Genomic DNA, 12,811 nt, shown 5'->3' on the forward strand with positions numbered 1-12,811 from the left:
GTGGCCCGTGAGTGACTGTCTTAGAAGGAACCACAGTCTGGGCCAGCACAGGAGTCTCTCTACTCTCAGGCTCCCTGGACACCCAGGCTAGCCTTTTGCGGAAAATGAAGCTCATCCATCTTCCTCTATACCCCCACCCCCAGTACCCTTGTGCCACTAATCAAAAGGAAATTCTACCTCATCCCTTTTCCTTCCCTCAGTCAAATATCCCAAACGTGGCACTCCATCAAAAGCCGTGTGCAGAGGAGTGTGTGGTTCAAACATGAGGGGAACTTTGTAAAGTCAGTCTCAGCCACAGAGAAGATTGCTTCCCACCAATAAAGTTGGTGGTTTGAATATGGAATGTCTCCCGTTGGCTCACTTTGAGCACGTGGTCCCCAGTAGGTGGCGCTGTTTGAAGTTATATAGGAAGTACGTCATGGGGCAGTCTTTGAGAGCTCATAGGCTTGCCCCACCTCTTTTTTCTCTCTCTCTCTCTGCTTTCCGCTTGTGGGTGAAGATGTGATCCTTTGGCTTCCTATGCTGGCTGCCTGCTGTCATAGCTCCCCCACAGTTCTTGAACTCTCCCTCTGGTATTATAAGCCAAATAAACTTCTCAGTAAGTCACTTAGTTACAAACGCGAGGGGAGGGGAGGGAAGGGAAGGAGAGAGGAGGAGAGTCACCCTCTATACCCCTACACTCTTTCTTCTGTGATAGAGTTTGAAAGCTAAAAAATGGCTACAACCATTTGATGATCGGGAATTCACATCAATTCAGTCTGAAAAGCAAATGTCCCTCAATGCTATGGCACTTGCCTAGCATACATACACCTGGACCTAGGTCCAATCCCAGTTTTGGAGAGAAAAAAAAAGAGTGAATTCGGCCTGATAGAGTGAATGATAAATTGTTTTCAACCCTTTGAGACACAGGGAAACTAACAAAAGATATCATTTATCCACCCTTTATAAAATGATAGATAGAAACACTGAGGATACAAGTTCAGCCAGAGAGAGAACCCGGAAGAAGCCCCCTGTACTGAAAGGCACAGCCATCAGGAATAGATGCCAACATAGCAGCACTCCCTCTGTATGCCATGCACCATTGGACAAGTTTGCTTCACCCTGAGTGAATTTGAGGTGCTTTTTTATATCCACTACATTCATCGTTAGTGGGAGAGGCTCCCTTAAGAACATTATAGATTGGGTGTCTTTTTTTTTTCCTTTTGAAACAACCTCTGTGCATTTGCTAGCTCTACATTGCAGGCTTGTTTCTCTCCTCCCTAGAGAGCTTGGCTACCTCTACACATATATAAGTATGTTGTAGAAGATGTTCCCGGTCTTTGAACTTAAATTTCAGGTCTAATCACGTCTTTTCATCTGGGCTATCAAGGTAAGACTTCAGGTTTCTGGTGAAGATGGGATATGGCTATTCTGAGAGGACGTAAGCAGCCATTTGTCAGTCTCAAAGAGACCAACCTTTCAGCTCAGGAGCGGGAGACGTCCTGTTCTCCAGGCCTACAGGGGCTTAGTCTCAGAAAGAAAGAAATAGCTGCTTGTTTTAGAGCTGTACCGCAGAGCCACATCTACAGCAGAGAGCCTGGTTAGTGAGCTGCAGAAGCTGGAATGCACTAGGAAATTTGTGTAGACAATGTTTAGTCTACTGAAGGGGTCTTAAAGAACATGTGTATTGGGGCTGGAGAGAAGACAGATCAACAGTTAAGAATACTGTGGCTGTTTTTCCAGGGGACCTAGGTTCAAGTCCCAGCATTTACATAACAGCTCACAAGTGTCTCTAATTCCATTTCCAAGAGATCCAATCTTCTTACCTCCCCAGGCACCAGGGTGCACCTAGTCCATAGACATACATGCAGACAAAACCCCTATACATGTAAAATGAAGAGGGGAGGAAGAACATGTATACAGTGGCTAACTGATATCTGTACCTATAGTCTGTCTAGAGCCATTAAATACACGGGGTCCAAAAGTATAGTATCTACGGATACTCAAATAGCCATTCTAGAGACCTTCAGTGTAATTCCAGCTCTGCTGAGAGGCAACCACCAGTGATGGTTGTCTGATCCCATTGCAATATAGGTGCATACACACACACACACACACACACACACACACACACACACACACACATTGGAGCTGGGAGGTGCGTGTAGGAACATCCTCAGCTACAAAGTGTTTGAGGCCAGCCTGGGCTACAACAGACTCATTTTTTTTTAAAAAAAAAAAAAAAGTAGGGGGCTGGAGAGATGGCTCAGAGGTTAAGAGCACTGATTGTTCTTCCAGAGGTCCTGAGTTCAATTCCCAGCAACCACATGGTGGCTCACAACCATCTACAATGAAATCTGGTGCCCTCTTCTGGCCTGCAGGCACACATGCAGACAGAACACTGTAAACAAAACAAATAAATAAATAAAAAAACTTAAAAAAAAAAGTGGCAAAAATCCATTTTGTGGAGGTGGAGAGAAGGCTCAGCAGTAAAGAGTTTATGCTGTTCTGGCAAAGGATCCAAGTTTAATTCCTAGCGCCCACATCAGTGGGTTCCTAAACGCCTGTACCTACAGCTCCAGGGGATCCAACACCTTCTCCTGGAGGTGTGAGTGCAGGCCCTGAACTCGCATGAACATATTTCCACTGAAAGATGAGCACACGTTAAATAAAAGCGTTCTTTTAAAGGTTCAGGGGCTGGCGAGACGACTCAGTGGTTAAAAGCTCCTGACGCTCTTGGACCCAGGTTGGTTTTCCAGGGTCCACCCGGTGGCCCATGACTTTCTGTAACTCCACTTCCAGGGCATCCAGCGCTCTCTTCTGACCACTGAGAACACCAGGCACAAGCATTCAGGGAAACACATGAAATAAAAATAAATGTGTCTTTTTAAAAAAGAAGTAGACAGTATGCATTAGACTTTTCTAGGTTTTGGGTGACTTGAAAAGCTGAAGTCACATTCAATTGGTATTTCAAAGAAAAGCAAGGGTCTAAAAACTCGGGCTTGTCACAGAAGTCCTGGTGACAGGGATGCCGCTGGGGAGAGGAGGAGGAAGATGTCAGTCACAGATGGTTGTGAGCCAACTACTTGGGTACCAAGAATTGAACTCTGGTACCTTCAAGAGCTATATCATAAGTACTCTCCATTGCCGAATCATCCCTCTGGCCACCGTGACTATTTCTAATGCAGGTTTCGTGACACTAACTATATTGTCATGGAAAACCATTATTGCCACCCACCTCCAGAGCTCCGTCCATCATGCAGCATGGAACTCTAACCGACGGAACAGTCACTTTCCTCTCCCCTCTCCTAGCCTGAGGCCGTCACCACCCCACTCTGTGGCTGTGTATTTAACAGCTCCAGCAGGCACAGGTAAACAGAATCATACCAGGTTGGCCTGCTCTGGATGGCCTAACTTCTCTGTTCATCCCTGTTGTGAGGAGTGTCGGGATTTCATTTATTCCTTCCTGTGGGTGAACGATGTGCTCAGGGTTACTGATAGTCACACAGCGGATGACCACATTAACAAGGCCGTGACTGAGTCTTCAAAAAAAAATATAAAGGTAGTCACAGACAGCACATGCCAATCCAGTGAGTTTGCTCTTGGTGAGCAGCGGCAAAAGCCTTCGACAAAGGTCTGGAATAGGTGAAGGAGAGGCTGGGAGGCTCAGGCCTGGTGTACAGGTGGGGTGCAGCTTATAGAGATGCCTGAACATTCACACTCAGCAGGGAAGCAAATGCTCCAGTGAACTACCAGCACAGCTCTCTGCAGCTGGGGATCTTAATCTCTGTCTTACAGGTGTTTACAGTGGCCCATGAATTTAAAAAAAAAACATATGTGATGGCAAAATATAGAACCTAAAATTACCCATTCTATGTCTTTGCCGTGTATGCTTCATTTAGTTCGTGCACACCGAGCATCCGGATCTACTGTCCTTCCCCACGGCTCTTCATTGCCTCAAATCTCCAGCTGTTGCGTCGGCTACCTTTCTCGTCCTGGTGACCAAACATTTGACAAGAAACGACTTTGTCTTAGTGCACAGTCTCATGGGAGAAGAAGGTGTGCACTCACCATGGTGCGGTCTCCTGACTATCACACCTAGCTAGAGCCTTGCTAACATCTTTGGGGATCGGTAAGCAGAGAGCTTGGCAGGAATCTGAGTCTGTTTATAACTCTCAAGTCCTGGTCCAATTTCTGCTAGGAAGACACCATATCCAAAAGTTCTATAACATCCCAAAACAGTACCATCAAAGTTGGGGACTGAATATCCATACACATGAGCCAGTGGGACACATTGACACTCAGCTCACAGTAAGTGATTAAATAGCAGCTCCACACTCCTCTGTCCCCATTTCCTGGGAAAGGCTTTCTGTCTTTACTGAGCACGATGTCTTTAGAGCTACCCGTTCTGTATGGTATGTTAGGATTTCCTTCATGTTTAAGGTAGAAGACAGCCATTGCACATGTAGTCTAAGAAGTCTACGGATCTGCTCCCACACCGTGTTAGCATTTATCCCTCAGGACAAATTGGGCTGTTTCTACATTTTGATCATTTTGACTAATCCTGCTATAAAAACTTAAATTATAGGTAATCATTTTCAATGGAAGATTTAAAACTACTCAGAACAAGGGCAATCAAAACCCAACAAAGACAAGTCAGAATCAAACCAAAGTGATCTCTGGCTGGTTAAGGACACAGAGCAGAAGGCTTCTAATTTTCCCTGTTCCCAAAGAGCTTTGTGTCTTAATAATTCCTCATGGGGCCCCTAGTCAAACATACAAATGCCCAACAACAACAACAAAAAAAAAAACCTTGAACATTTTATGTTCATTAAATGGATCCACAGAGCTTAGTGAGCTACAATAACTAATTAGCAGTTTGAAAAAAATACCGTTTAGTAAATTGAAAGGAGGAATAGTTTCATTTTGTTCTTAAAGAACCGCAGTTGTTTACTGACAGGGTGTGTGTGCCTGTTGGGTGTGTCATGGCTGCTGTCCTACGGGCAATGCCACCCTCCTATTTCCTGTTCCGTGTTGACTTCTGTCTGCTTCCTCCCCCCTTCACCGCAATCACAGTCACCACCAAAACCCAGATTGGTGAGCTGCGATGTCAACCAAAGGAAGGCAGTACAAGGTGCTGGAACAGCCGGCTTGAACCAACAGTGCGTGTGGGGACAGAGAGCTGCCAAGAGCTGCCGTGTCTCTTCTGATATGTACCAGTATTCCAAGACAGTCTTTGTGTTTCTTCCTGGATCCTGGGCCCTGTGGTACCCAGGTTGGGAACTGGAAATTGAAATCATTCAAATATTACCAAGACCTTATCTAGTGCCACAGATGCTGTGTGAGCCTTTCCGGAGCTGATTCTCTCACCAACCAGTCTCGACGTGCACCCCAGGTGTAGGGCTACTGCATGGTGTGCTGCCGTCTAGGAGCCCCTGCCAGAATCTGTGCCTTGCTGCTTGGACTGTCGATCTCCAAAACAGTTAGCTAAGGAAACCTCTTCACAGGTTTTATTATAGCGATGTAAAAACTGGCCTTTTGTTGCCCCGCTATGATCATGTTGCATCTCAACGTCTTACTACACCTAATACTCTCTCTGCCAGGTTACCATGATCCTTCTCCCTAACCAACTACAGTGTCTGCTGACCTGTTCATTCCAGTCCCCCATCCATGTTCTCTGTCTGCAGAATACTCTCCAGTTCTGTCAGTCTTCCTGCACCTTCCCCCAAACACCACCTGAAAACATAATTACAGTTGGATTTAGAAGTACAGGCTTCCTTCGGTATAACAAGACAAAACTTGATACTATTAAAATATCAGTGCACAAAAAGGAAGCAGAACAGTAAAGACCAAAGTAAATACAGAAAATGATGTAAATACACGGAGTCATAGTAATTAAAATAGACAAGCCAGGAGTCCTGAGAGAAGCCAGATGAGATGCTGGCAGTGTCAGGGCTGGTGCTGAGTTGCTCCTGGAAACCCACAAGCCCAGGCTGCTTCCCTACAAGTGAGATGTTGACACACCCCAAGAGGAAGAACCCCAACGTTAAAAAGCAAAGAGGTATGCTGCCACCCTGGTGGGAGGAATTTATGACTGCCTTTTGCAGTCTGCCACATCAGCTGCTTCCAGTAGATTTTGAGTGCTTTCTTTATCATCTGTCAAACACGTAATGTCCTCCGGGGGTCTTCTCTGTTCTCAAATCTGGCAAGGTTTCCTTCTTCCGAAAGACGGAATGGTGTTCCACTGGATGTGTCTATCATATTGTCTTTATACAACCATCTGGACATTGACTTCTGTAAGCCAATTCTTGTAAGTCAGGCTATTACCATGAACCCAAGAGTATAGATAGCATTTCACGATCCTGATTTCAATTCCTGATGTTAAGAGTAATAAGCCAGTCACAGAAGGACAGATACTGTATTCCTATTACACTTTCATGCAATATTTAAATAGTAAAACTCACAAAACCAAGAATAAGTTCATGCCTGGATGTAGTGATACACTGTAGCGACCCCAGCACTCAGGACCTGGAGAAGGAGAATTGCCCTGAATTTGATGGCAGCCTATGACACAGACTGGGTTTCAGGCAAGGATGAGCGGCGTGGTGAGACTGTCTCATGGGCAGAGAAAGAAATGGGAGTTTGTTACATGATTGTTATAAAGTTGCAGTTATGCAGGATAGTCCCTAAAGTTCTCACAACCCTAAACACCCTCCAGGCACACAGGCAAACTGGGAGGTGATGGATATGTCTGATACTTTGGTGGTGGTGATGGTTTCATGGGCAAACTCATTAGTTTATGTATGGCCATTATGTGCAATTTACCACTTATCATTTATGCCTGATCAATGATTCCTACAAGTTGTCCTCTGGTTTCAACAACCAAGCCATGATGTGTATATCGCCACATATACTACAATAGATAAGTCAACATAAAGGTAGAAGAACGCAGACCATGATCTGCTGCTGGAATGTTGCTGCTCCTAGGTCTGCCAAACAAAAAGAAACTTATGAATATAGTCATAAACCTAGGCAGAAGACATATTTATATTTATTTCTGTCCATACATCTCTAGGTATGTTAAGATGGACATTATTTTGAAATCTTTCATCTAATCTCTACTAAAGAGTTAATTACAGCCTTACTGACTTGGGGTTTCTATTGCTGTGAAGAGACACTATGGCCCTGGCAACTCTCATAAAGGAAAACATTTAATTGGGGTGGTTTACAATCTAGAGGTTTAGTCCATTCTCATCATGGCGGGACATGATAGCATTCAGCAGACATGGTGCTGGAGAAGGAACACAAGAGTTCTACATCTTGGTCCTTAGGCAACAGGAAGTGAACTGAGCCTACACTGAATGTAACTTGAGCATAGGAGACCTCAAAGCCTGTCTCCACAGTGACACACTTCCATCAACAAGGTCACACCTACTCCAATAAAACCGCACTTCCTAATAGTGCTACTCACTATGAACCTATGGGGCCAACTATATTCAAACGTTCACACTTACTCCCCAGCTCAATGTGTAATACAGTGAGATACATGGCTCTGCCACCCTCCAGATGTTGGCTCAGTTGTGTGTTTTTATCCCAGGATACACAGCATGCTTCCAAGTCATAAATCTACATTTCCATGGCATCATATCTGCATTCTGTTTTGTTGAATCATTTCTCTATTTTTTTTACCACCACCATTCTAGCTTGATGATTCTAAGGCACATATGTCTTCTTGGCAAGATGTCTTCTGCTATTTTGAAGTTGACTTAGCCATTTATAAACCATTATGATTTTTTTTAAAGATTTATTTATTTATTATGTATACAACATTCCTTCCATGTATGTTTGCATGCCAGAAGAGGGCACCAGATCTCATTATAGATGACTGTGAGCCACCGTGTGGTTGCTGGGAATTGAACTCGGGACCTCTGGAAGAGCAGTCAGTGCTCTTAACCTCTGAGCCATCTCTCCAGCCCTAAACCATTATTTTTTTTATACAAGTTAAATCAATGTGTCTTGTTTCTTAGTTCTGATAGGGATGATTAAAACTTCAGAACTGTTTTTAGAAAGAATTGACAAGTTTATAATGTGAAGATATTTTCCATGAACGTAGTATGTCTATCTAATTTGAGTTTCTTGCAATTCTTACAATTTTCTCTTTATAATTTGTTTGTAGTCTTCTTAAATTTAGAGTTAATTTATAAGTTATAACTTTCACCTTTTGTAAATACAATCTTGTTTTCTATTGTACTTTTAAAATATTTCTATTTTTTATAACTTTATTTTTATATGAGTTACAGACGGTTGTTGTAATGATTGTCCTGTCTCTTTAAGAGACAAGCCACGCCCACTCCCTCCCCCATCCGCTAAGGCAGACATGTCTTCCTTTCTGCTTGCAGCCTTAGTTTCTCTCTCTCTTTTTTGGCTCCCTCTCTGAGAGGCAGCTTCAGTCTCTCTCCTCTCTCTCTCTCTCTCTCTCTCTCTCTCTCTCTCTCTCTCTCTCTCTCTCTGCCTCTCTGTTCTTCTCCCCTTCTCCCTTCTCTTCCATAACTACTAAATAAATATCCAGCCTCACTCTGCATGGCCTGCCTGCGTCTGCCACATGGCTTGCTGCCTTCAGAAACCTGTGGCATGGTCTTACGCACAGTCCCTGCCTAGGACTAGCTGTTCTCAGGACCCCTTGCCCACTGCCTGCCACCGCTGGGGATCCTGCAGCAAGCTACTCAGGGATCTGCAGCAATTTTTATTAATCCATTACAGTTGTGAGCCAACCTGTGAGTATTGGGTATTGAACTCAGATCTTCTGGAAGAGCAACCAGTGCTCTTTCCACTATGCCTATTTCCAGCTCCCTTTCTCTTATTTCTAAAATTATGTTTATGTCTGGGCACCTGAGTGCAGTGCCAATGGAGGACAAAAGGGGCATCAGATCCCTGGAACCAGAGGTACAGGAGACGGTCCTCCACTTGATAATGGGTGCTGAGAACTAAACCTGGGTCCTCTAAAAGGGCAGTCTGTGCTCTTAACCACCCCGACCACTCCCAACCTCTCACTACACTTTTAAATTAGTTGTTGTTAGTACAGATTTGTACATGCAGAATTCCAAACTTGCTCTAATATGTGGCAACTTTAGTTTGTATTTCTCTTGAAATTTGGGTGCAGACAATGTTTTTTCTCTCGGTTGCCTTGATTTATCTCCTTAACTAGGACTAGTAGTATAGACTAGGATAGACAGTGAAGAACTCTATCTGTTCTATTTTTCTGTTCAGGATGATGGCTGTATGTTTGGGGATGTGTAATCATATTCAAAGGGAGGATGTTCCTTAGCCTTCAGTTCTATGTGAATTTTAAAGACAACCATGGATAGTTTTTTCGAAGACTCATTTTTATTGCCTCTCAAGAAAGTTGTTTTTCTTTAATCCATTAATGTGGTAAATTATATAAACAAGATATTAAATGAATCTTCTGTTTCTAAAGTGCAGTATTGGACTCAGTTAGCTAATGTTTTATTTATATAAATCTATGTCCATAATTGAGTAAGAACATCATTTTCCTACTTTGAATTTTCTTTAGCTGGTTCTTTTTTTTTTTTTGGTTTTTCGAGACAGGGTTTCCCTGTAGTTTTGGAGCCTGTCCTCTTTTAGACCAGGCTGGTCTCGAACTCACAGATATCTGCTTGTTTCTGCCTCCTAAGTGCTGGGATTAAAGGTGTGCGCCACTACCGCCCAGTTTGGTTTTTTAAAATGTACATTGTGGGGGACCAACCTCGACAAAAAATACCTCTTAGCAGGGTAGAGGCATGGGGATTTAGAAAATATTAGTAAAGAATATTAAGACATGAAATAAAATAATAAAACAGAGAAACATATAGGATAGTATCGGGAGGGAATTCCAGTGAGTAATGAAATTTGCCCACGTTTAATTTCCAACTGCTTAGAATACCCCTGACCCCAAAAGGTAGGAGTGAGACAAAAGACTGAGAGATACAATGAAATGAACAGACCAGTTGAAGGTGCAGGCTGCTGTGGCTAAACATTCTGTTTCAAGAACAAAGCAAGTCACACTCATACCCTAAACCAAAACATTCTCTAGGCAAACCATTCCCTGGGTGGAAGGGTGGAATCCAAAGTTATCTCCTTAAGGAAACTGGAACTTAGTTGAATCCTTAGACTTTTGTTTGAGAAGGGAACAGATCTACTTCTCTAGATCTGGAGTACAGGGTCTGGCTATTAGCCACACCTGTTGACAATAACCTTGAGAGGGAAGAACTCTCTCAAATTTGTCTAGGTGAGACCTTTGAGGTAGAAGCACAATAATCTTGAAGGAACTAGAGTTAAGTTCCAACTCTCTGACCTTTGGTCAGAAATAGGCTCATATTTTCTGGCCTCCACAGTATGTAATGTTTTGATTAATTGTTTGAGAACTTATATATGCTTACAATGTATTTTGATAATTTACCCTCCATTCCTCTCTCTAACCCCTCCTAACTTTGTGCCCTCTGGTTTTGTTTGTTTGTTTGTTTGTTTTGAGATAGAGTCTTACTACACAAACCCAGCTAACCTAGAACTCACTACACAGGCCAGAATGGCCTCTGACTCATTTGCCTCTGCATTCCAAGTGCTGGGATTAAAATGTCACTACTCTGTCTCCTTTCTCTCTCTGTCTTTCTGTCTCTGTCTCTCTGTAACTCACCACGTTCAGTCTGTGCTGCCCATATGAACATGGATGTAGAGGATATGGGGCTATTCACAGGAGCACAGCTGATTTACCACGGGCCATGCCCTTAACAAAAACTACTTGTTTCCCAAGTAGCCATCAAATATCATTAGGGGTGTGTGTGTGTGTGTGTGTGTGTGTGTGTGTGTGTGTGTGTGAGAGAGAGAGAGAGAGAGAGAGAGAGAGAGAGAGAGAGGAACCCCAACTCTGTGCTGTAGTGTTAACTGACTCTGGGGGTTCATGAATGCAGAAGTCCCATCACATCCAGAAGGTCTATTTCTCTTTGGTCCTCCCCAGCCTCTGGCTCTTACATCCTTCCTGTCCCTCTTCCTGGATGGTCCCTTAGGGGAAGGGAATGTGATGTAGTTATCCCACTCCGGTCGAGCACTCCACAGTTACTCTTCACTTTAACTAATGCTGAGTGTCTGCTCCAACTGTTGCCCAGTGCACAGCAAAGAAGCCTCTCTGATAAGGTCCGAGAGCTGTACTACCTGTGGGTATAGAGATAAAGATTTAGAGGGTGTTTCGATACTATGTCCAGTTAGCAAAATGTTATGTTCACCCCTGGGGCCTTAGAGCCTTCCAGCCTTGGGTTCTTAACTAGATTCTAGTCTAGTTCTAGGACAAGGCATGAGCTTCCCTTTGCAAAGCAGATCTTAAATCCTACCAGAAAGGGGTTGGTGACCCTCATATAACGCATGTGCCATTATCGCGTCCATGGGCACATGCCATGCTGGTCATGCAGGCAGTTCGTGGAGTTCACAGCTGGGTAAGACTGTTGGTTAGCAATCTGCATAAGCTGGTTTTCTAGTTTCTGTTTTGTTTTCTCAGTGCTGGGGATTAAACTCAGGTCCTAACACTTGCTGTATAAATGTTCTACAACTGATCTGCATTCCAGCCCTTTGGATTTGTACTTAGGGTTGTCTTACCATCAGAAAATACGTTGAGATTCTTTCTTGTTTGCTTTTGTGGAACAAGCTGAGGAAGTATGGATTTCATTAAAGATGGTTAGAGCTTGGAAAAATGATGAGTATCGTGGGGAAGGTTTATTTTATAACTTAATGACTGCGTATGTTTTCAATTGTTCTAGTTTGTTTTTGTACCAGCTTTGGGACTTTTGTCTTTCATATCAGCTTGTGCATTTCTTTTAGCTTTAAAATTTTGGAGTAGCTATTTATAATTTTAAAGCCTGTATTATTGGGTTTGGAGAGATGGCTCAAAGGTTTTAACCACTTTTAAGTGCTGGCTGCTCTTGCAGAGGACCAGGGTTCAGTTCCCAGCACTCACATAATGTCTCACAACCATCTATAACCCTAGTTCCAGGGGATCTGATGCTTCTTCTAGCTTCTGTAGGCACCAAGCTTGCTTGTGCTGCAAGACATACACGCAGGCAAACCATCCATATCCATACAATTATAATAATAACATTTTTAAAATGCCCATGTTGTGTGCTAATTTCCTCTTTTACTTCTATAGTTTTTATATTCTTCCATTTTATTCTCCTAATTAATCTTGTCACAGGCTTGTATTTATAAAAAGAGAAAACACCAGCTTCCCTGGAAGGCTGTGACTGTTTCTCAGATGTTTGCTTGCCCACTCGTTTATTCTTTTTAGTTCTCATTTCCGTTTATGCTTTGCCCGCTCTCATGCTTTACCCTTTATCACCAGCTCACGTGTTTCCCATCTCCTCTGCCTCCTGATGGACGTGTTTTAAAGCCTAGAGCCTTCCTGTACACTCGTGTGCCCAGCAGAGGTTGCTCCCTAAAGTTCCATTTGTTGCATTTCAACACTGAGTTTTGCTTGTGCTTTCCAAAGACGACTTAGTAGAAATTGTATCCTCCACTCAAGACGCGTGGGAAAACCTCTTCTCAAGGCCTGGTTTTACAGGGTGATGGCAGAGAACACAGCCTGTTACCTTGGGGCTAGTCCAGAATTTATGAAGCCCCACTGTGGCCTAAAGTGGTCAGCTTTTATGACCATTCCGTGTCATAAAAACAACATGCATTCTCTGTGTGTAAACAAATTCTCTTACAGTCTATTAATTTTAAAACACTGTTATTTATATGGTCCTCAAATTTTTAAGATTTCTGTTGGATAATTAAGATGTCAGAGCAGTTT

Source organism: Myodes glareolus, chromosome 2 (genome assembly GCF_982192425.1).
Source record: "Myodes glareolus chromosome 2, mMyoGla1.1, whole genome shotgun sequence".
Taxonomy (NCBI): Eukaryota; Metazoa; Chordata; class Mammalia; order Rodentia; family Cricetidae; genus Myodes; species Myodes glareolus.